The sequence below is a fragment of the Aegilops tauschii genome, chromosome 2 (assembly GCF_002575655.3).
Source record: "Aegilops tauschii subsp. strangulata cultivar AL8/78 chromosome 2, Aet v6.0, whole genome shotgun sequence".
Lineage (NCBI taxonomy): Eukaryota > Viridiplantae > Streptophyta > Magnoliopsida > Poales > Poaceae > Aegilops > Aegilops tauschii.
The window spans coordinates 86,518,799-86,526,857 of record NC_053036.3 but is presented as its reverse complement, the minus strand read 5'-3'; positions in this window follow the sequence as shown (position 1 = coordinate 86,526,857).

The window sequence follows — 8,059 nt, the reverse complement described above, 5'->3', positions numbered from 1 at the left end:
CGGGGCTCTCCGTGGAGATAACACCCCTAGTCCTGCTCGGCGGGGTCTCCGCATGATCACTAAATCAACACAAGTAGCTACAAGTGCTCCTTGAGCTGTTTGGCTTGGGGAAGAAGAAGGGCAAGGCTAGCTTTCCTCTTCTCTCTATGTGGTGTGTAAAACTCTATGAGATCAACCCTTTGCATGGGTGTCCCGGGGGATTTATATAGGCCTACCCCAGGGGTACAATGGTAATCCGGCTAGGTGCGGGTCCTAGCCGTCAGTGTCTGTGCTCGCCGGCTTCTCCGCCGGCCGTTGGGGCCCGCCGACTGGTGGGTCCCGCCGGCTGTCGGCCTCTTGGCCGACAGGCCGGCGCCACCGCCTGGGGGCCTTGTCAGCGGCTGGTTACTGTTGCCTCGCCCCTGATGACGAGGGCTTTGTCGAGGTAAGCGTGGCTACAGTGTCGCCGCCTAGCGGGCTCTCACTGTAGCCTCACCTCGTCTTGTCTCCTTAATGATGCACATGTGTCGAGGGAGGGAGCTAGCCGGCTATTGGGAGCCGGCTACACCCCAGGCCGACTAGGGGAGGCCGGGCCGCCTTCGAGCGTCTCTCTGGCTGAAGGGACCTGCTGCCCGCGGGCTGTACTGGCGCCTGTCGTGGGTGACGTCGAGGTTAACATGGCTACAGTGCCGCGCCGGACGGGGGATGGCTGACCCGTACGGCGCCCTGTGGCCATGCATGTTCCGGGATTCCGGGGTGGTAGGCTGTACTGCGGCCACGCCCCGTCTTATCACCGTTATGTGGGTGCAGCCCTGGTGGGTGCAGTCTTGGCCGGCTTCTGGGAGTCGGCCTTCTTCATGGCCGGCTTCTGGGAGTCGGTCCTCTTGGGGCCGGCTTCCTGGAGTCGGCCATCTCGTAGCTTTCTTCGGGAAGGTTTTTGACGCCGGGTCGCCTTCTGGTAGTCGGCCTTGGGGGTAGCCGGCCAGAGGAAGGCGGCCCCATGCTCTGGATGCTTGAAGGCTCGATTGGCCTGATAATTTTTCGAAGAGCCAGGGGGAGTCGGTTAGGCTACCCGTGGCCATTTAATCAGACAGTAGTCCCCGAAGCTGGTTGGGCTTCGAGGCTGAGAGGAGGTCGAGAAGCTCGGTCAGCTTCTTATCTTGACGAGCCAGCAGCTGGGAGCCGGCTTCGGTTGGGTGCGCCGTCTTGGCGAAACTTCTGAAGTCTGAAGGCGGGAGTCGGTTGTGCGCACGCCGGGTTGCGGGCCGGCCACTCGCCGCCCGCGTACCGCGTGGCACCCTCCGGCTGAAAAAAGCCTGCCAACCCACGCGCGCGACAGGACGTCGCCGCAGGCCGGGGGCCCATCACTCCTACGCCTAGGCCCAGGCGCGGATTCTCTGTGGCCCAAAGCGGGCCGCACGCCTTCCGGCGGCAGTTTCTGGACGTCGTTAGGGCACAATAATTGCGGGACGTGGGGGAGTGGGCGCAGTTAATCCCATGTTTCCCCCCACGCCTCGCCTCCTCGGCTTCGCCGCACGAGGCTATAAGTAGGGGGAGGAGGGGGAGCGGCAGACACTCGCACGCTCATCCTCTCTCCGCCATCTTCTTCCTCCTTCTTTCCATCGCAGCAGCATCTTGCCGCCGCACTGTCCCACCAATCTTCGCACCACCCCGCAGCTTCGCCGCCGTGGGGCCGTGCTTTCTCCGCCGCCGCACCCTTTCTCGCCAGCTTCTCGCCATCATGCAGTACGGCGGAGACTGGGACGGCTCCAACATCCATACGGACCACATCGTCTTCCTCCGCAAGACGCGGCGGTTGGCCGGCAAGGACCAGGTGCAGGTCCGTCTCGCGCCGGAGAAGGAGATCACGCCGGCGCCGGAGGAAGGCGAGCGGGTAACCTTTCGCTCACACTTCCTGCGCGGCCTCGGTCTGCCCGCGAGCACCTTCTTCCGCTCCTTCCTGGACTTTTATCAGCTCCAGCCGCACCACCTCACTCCAAACACGGTGGTGCTGCTGTCCGCCTTCGTCACTCTGTGCGAGGGCTTTCTTGGCGTTCTTCCCACCCTCGAGATCTGGGGGGAATTCTTCCAAACCAAGCTCGGCACCCGCATGCAGGGCGTGCCGGCTCAGAGCGGCGCCTTCATCGCGATGCGGAGGTTGGCAGCCAACAACCCCTTCCCTGTCATCACGCTAATCCAGTCGGTGAAGCGCTGGCAGAAATCGTACTTCTACGTGAAGAACGTCGCCCCGCAAGGCGACTACGTCAACTTGCCGGCTTACGTAGCCGGCCCGCCGGCTGGGAGGCGGCCCCAGTGGTCCTATCGGGCCAGGACGCTGTCACTGGCTGGAGCCGCCGCTATCGCCTGACTCCGGGTAATGATCCAGTCGGAGGGCCTGACTGGGTCCGACCTGCTGGCTGCCTTCGTCGTGCGCCGGGTGCTCCCGCTTCAAAGCCGCCCTCATCTGATCAGTCACATGAGCGGCCAACTCGATCCGAGTCGGATGTGCACCAAGGAGATGCCTCATGACAAGGTGGCACATATGGTGAATTATCTCGCGAACTGCAAGCTCTCCGCAGAGTGGCAGTTTGGCAAGGAGCCGTACTCCCGTGCTCATCCCCCGCCTACGGTATGCTTTCTTTATCTTCTCTTCTTTTAGTTTCATCACCAAGTTTTTCTTGGCCGACTCTGACCGGTCGGCACGTCTTGGCAGAGCCCTCTCCTTCGACCTGCGGCCGGGACAGCAGGGGCGGATCGCCGATTTCTCCCCGACCGGGTGGAGCATGACTTAGAGGACCCCGACTTGGGGGCGGCCGCCATGGACGACAACACCGAGACGGGAAGCGGCGAAGCAGGCGGCTCCGGGCTTGGAGCCAGCTTCGACGACTGGCCGGATGACGACGAGGCGGAAATCGTCCCATGCCGCCAGCCGGCGTCCAACCATGGCGCGGGATCCTCCGCCGCGCCGCCTGCTCGGGGCGGCGCGCAGAAGCGTCGGGCCGTGTCGGGCTTGTTCGGCAGTCGGCCGAAGAAGCCCAAGGGCGGGGCGACGGCGATCAGACGGGATGAGGCGGCCACGAAGGCGGCCCGCTTCCGTAAGGTGGTGAAGCAGCCGCAAACGGTTTCGGCGTAAGTGTAGATTCTCTTGCATACTCCTTCTTTTCTTGTCGATTTCTGAATCCTTGTCTTGTCTCAAAAATCAGGTCTCCGCTTTCTCTTGAGCGGGTTGCTGCCGCCTCCGTGGTTGGATCCCCGGGAGGATCCGGGAGCACCCGTCATGTGGACCCCCGCGTCGAGCTTCAAGCGGCGACGGAGCGAAATGTGCGGGAGGCGCGGGAGAGCTAAGGGCGGCTGCCATCAAGGCGGCGCAGGAGGAGGCGGAGGAGTCGGCGTAGGCACGAGCCGACGCGGCGGCTAAGGCCCAGGCGGAGGCTGCAGCCACAGCCGCAGCGGAGGGGGCCTTGCTTGTCACCCCCCTGCGTGTCGCGGCGCCCGAGATCCCAGAGCCCCCGCCGGAGGAAGCCGGCGGCAACCTACCGGGGTTGGAGAGGGAGGACGACGTCGTCGTCCAGGAGAGGGAGGCGGCACCGCCCTCGCCGACTGGGGCGGCCCAAGGCAGCCGGCCTAACGCGCCGCCTGCGCAATCGGCTGGAGGCGAGCCGGCTGTGAGGACGAACCTGGTGGTCCGGTCGCCATCGCGCCAGCGCGGGGGGAAGGCAACTTCGGCTCCGGACCCGCAGAAGGCCGCGGGCTCCAGCTCGTCGGCCCAGGACGTGGAGACGGCCAGCGCCAGCTCGGGGTGGACGCTGGGTGGTGGGACGGCCGTGGTGAATGTGGCGGCGCAAGAAGTATGGAACCGGCTTTAGTCCCAAGCCGCAGTGCTGAGGCAGTATAATGACGAGTTCCTCGCGACACGGGCGGCGATTCGTGTGAGTCTTCCCGTTTTTTGCTTCTTGATCTTGGTTTCTTCCGTGGGGGCGCGTCAGCGCACCCACTGGGTGTAGTCCCCGAGTTCCGAGTCGGCTGCTGAGCAGGCGGCTTGGAAGTTCTCGGTAGGCTTTGTTTGCTATCTTGTTGTCATTCGCTTCTCTGTTCGACTTGGAGGACTACCACAACCTCCGTGCGGCTGCCTTCAACTCCCAGGCTCGGGAGCTGACCCAGAAGACTGCTGATCTAACTGAGAGCCGGGGTAAGTGCTTCATCTTTTATCTCACGTGAGGGCGCGTCAGCGCACCCACTGGGTGTAGTCCCCGAGATTCGGGCCGACTGCTGAGCAGTCGGGTCGGATCTTTCTTGACGACTTCTTTCTTATTGCTCTTTTCTTCTCTGCCATATCTGCAGCGGCCAACGCCAAACTGAGGGAGCAGCTGGGTGGGATCCAGGCCGCCCTTCGTGCTAAGGAAGCCGAGTTCGACGCCTTGGCTCAGGAGCGTGACCGCCTGGTCAAGAAGCTGGCCGACCAGGAGGAGAGCCACAAGGCGGCCCTGAAGGCGGTGTAGGATAGCGAGGCCACCCTCCAAGCCGAATACGAGACCGAGGCGGCGATCTGGGCCGAGGCGAGGCAATTGTTGATCAACGGCTATGGCCAGATCGAAGACTTGGTTGACGGTAGGCCGCCTTCTTCTTCGTTCCTTGCTTGCCGCTTGCCGTTTGGTTCATTCTCTAACTTTGTATTTTTCTCTTCTTTCTCTTTCTTTCATTCTTGTTTAGAGTACATCCCTGGCTACTCTACTGCCGCCAACCAGGTCATCGGGGCCCACCGCGAGGTGCAAAGGCAGGCTGGCGCGGAGATCGCGCCGAACGCTCGCCGGTCGCTTGAGGAACAGCTCCTGGCGATTCACGCCCGCCTCCAGCCGGCTCACCGCATGCTCCGCCGGCTTCAACGTGTTGGGGCGCAGGTGCTGGCCGCTCTCTGGCCCGGCGAGGTGATTCCCTGCACCCCCAGTCGGACTACCGACTGGCTGGAGGTAGCGGCCGGCCGCTTCGAGGCCTGGAAGGCTTCTGCAGCTCGGTCAGGCGCCAGGCGGCGCTGGAGTTCGTCAAAGCCTGGTATCCTGAGCTGAGCTTGGACCATCTGGCCACCTGGCGGCAGGAGGCTGACACAGAGCTGGAGCCGGCGCAGCCGGCTATCATCCAGCGTGCCTCGGCGATCGCCGACTACACCGACACCAGCGCCTTTGCTCCTAAGGTGGATGATAACGGCGTTGCCCAGCTGGAGGAGTGGTTCGGGCTGAACCCAGCAGATAGCGAGGACTCGGCGGAGGAGATCAACTCCAGCGACGAGGTCGAGGAGGAGGAGGAGGGTGAAGACGCCATGCCAGATGGTGGAGCAGCCGGCCAGCCTCAGCTTGACCGTGCCTCCAGCAACAAGGCGCGTGCGAGCGCACCGCCTGCAGCCGGCGATGATCAAGCCGAGACTCGCCAGCCAGCCACTCCTCCAGCCGGCGCTGCCGTCTCCACCGACCAGCCCGGCTCCCCTGTTGCGCCCTTAGCCTAATCTGCCGCCTTTACTTTCCTGTTTTATTTTGTTAAGTTTGCGCAGTTCCACCGACTGGGGGTGTATTCAAACTATATTGACTGCCGGCCTGTTGAAGGCCTTATGTGTAAATATAATCATGCATGTGTTTGGCTTTCCATTGTTCTTGCTTTTCATCCTTTGGCTGTTTCCTTTGCCTCCCTCCCTTGGTTGCCGCCTTCCCAGCCGGACAGCTGCTCTGCAGTCTGTGGCTGGAGAGGTGCTTGGCCGGTTGGGAGGGCAAGTACTCTAGCTTTCTTGGATTGTAGCAAAGTGACTGGGAAGCCGGCCAGCCGGCTGTTCTGACAGCCGGTAGGCGTGGTGGGAGGCCGGCTTGTGTTATATAAGTTCGTTAGTCCTTAGCCGTTTTTCGTGTGGGCATCCTTTCCTGCCTTTGGCTCTTGCCACTCGGACAGTCGGTTCTTCGAGCTGCGACTTACAACAAGAGAGGGCTCGGGTGCTGGCACACTACTTGTCTGACTTCAGGTAGAACTTTTAATATAACTCAAGGCGGCCAGTCCCCGGGCCGACTAGTCGAACCCGGTGCCAGATAGAGAATCAAATGTAATAGTACATTCATGGGTATGACATTCGTCATTCATAGATAAAGGAGGGTAGTCCCCGAGTGCGCCTCGGGGGGCCCGTTGTCTTGTACTTAATACAAAAAGGTAGCGTGATACATACTGCTTTTAACTGTAAAATCTTCTCAGGAGATTGGCGTTCCATGGTCGTTCCTACTCCTTGCCGGAATCATCCCTCTTGCGTGCCCTCGGCTTCTGTGTGTCGATCAGGTAGTAGGAGTCATTGCCTAGGGCCTTGCTGATGACGAAAGGGCCTTCCCAAGGGGTCGAGAACTTGTGTTGGCCGGCTGTTCGCTGGATCAGCCGGAGCACAAGATCGCCTTCTTGGAAGGATCTTGGCTTGACCTTCGGTTGTGGTAACGGCACAAACCCTGCTGGTAGATGGAAGACCGGTTGAGTGCTAACAGCCGGCCTTCTTCCAGCAGGTCGACACCGTCTTCTCGCGCTTCCTTGGCCTCCGCCTCCATGTACATGGTGACCCGAGGCGAGTTGAACTCGATGTCAGTTGGGATGACAGCCTCGGCACCATATACAAGGAAGAAAGGAGTGAAGCTGGTTGACTTGTTCGGGGTAGTACGCAGACTCTAGAGGACAGCCGGCAGCTCATCGAGCCAGCAGCCGGCCAAACGCTCCAGTGGTACGACTAGTCGGGGCTTGATGCCGGAGAGGATGAGGCCGTTTGATCGCTCGACCTGGCCGTTTGACTGCGGGTGGGCAACGGACGCTAAGTCCAGTCGGATGCCCTGTGTCGCGCAGAAACGTGCCAGTGCTCCCTTGGCAAAATTCGTGCCGTTGTCGGTGATGATGTTGTGTGGTATACCATACCGAGTGGTGATGTCTGCGATGAATGTCACGGCAGTTGGCCCGTTCAGCTTCTTGATTGGCTTCGCTTCAATCCACTTGGTGAATTTGTCCATGGCGACAAGCAGATGTGTCATGCCGCCGCGGGCTGTCTTGAATGGGCCCACCATGTCCAGCCCCCAAACGGCAAAGGGCCAGGTGAGGGGGATGGTCTTGAGTGCAGAAGCCGGCAGGTGTTGCTTGGAGCTGAAGACTTGGCATCCTTTGCAATATTTGACTAATTCCTTCGCGTCTTCCAAAGCAGTCGGCCAGAACAAACCATGGCGGAAAGCTTTGGCGACAAGTGATCTTGAGGCCGCGTGGTGGCTGCATTCGCCTTGGTGGATATCCTTGAGGATTGCTATGCCCTTCTCTGGCTCGACGCAGCGCTGGAAGACTCCAGTGACGCTACGCTTAACAAGTTCTCTGTTTATTATTGCGTATGCTCCGGCTCAGCGTTGAACTAGTCTTGCCGAGATCTCATCAGTTGGTAGCTCTCTGTGTACTAGGAAGTTGAGGATGGGCTGGGCCCATGATGGAGCTACGACTTCTTCTGTTGTCACTATGGCTACTGTGACCCGGGTGGGTGGGTTGGGTGGTGGAGAGTTGGAGTCGGCCACCGCCTGTTGTGTCGTTGCAGTCCCCAGGCCGATTGCTGCAGTCCCCGGGCCGACTGCTGCAATCCCCGGGCCGGGTTCTGAAGTCCCCGAGCCGGGTGCGACTACGGCAGTCCTCGGGCCACTTGTCGAAGTCCCCGAGACGCCTGCTGGGTTCCCCCAGTCGGATCCGACTGCATCAGGGGCAGGCGGTACAAAGATGGAGTCCGATTCTGGAGACGGCTTGACAGACGGTTTGAGGAGGCGCTGGAGAGAGACGCCGGTTGGTATAGCTTGTCGGGTGGAGTCGATCCGTGCCAGGGCATCTGCTTGCTCGTTGTCGGCCCGTGGCACGTGGAGGAACTCGCACCCTTCAAAGTATCCGCTGATTTGCTGGACGAGGAATCGATAGCTCGCCATGTTTGCGTCCTTGGCGTCCCAGTCGCTAGATGACTGCTGGACCACCAAATCCGAGTCACCATAACACAGGATCCGGCATATGCCGAGTTCTTTGGCTAGCTGGAGCCCGTGTATGAGCGCCTCATACT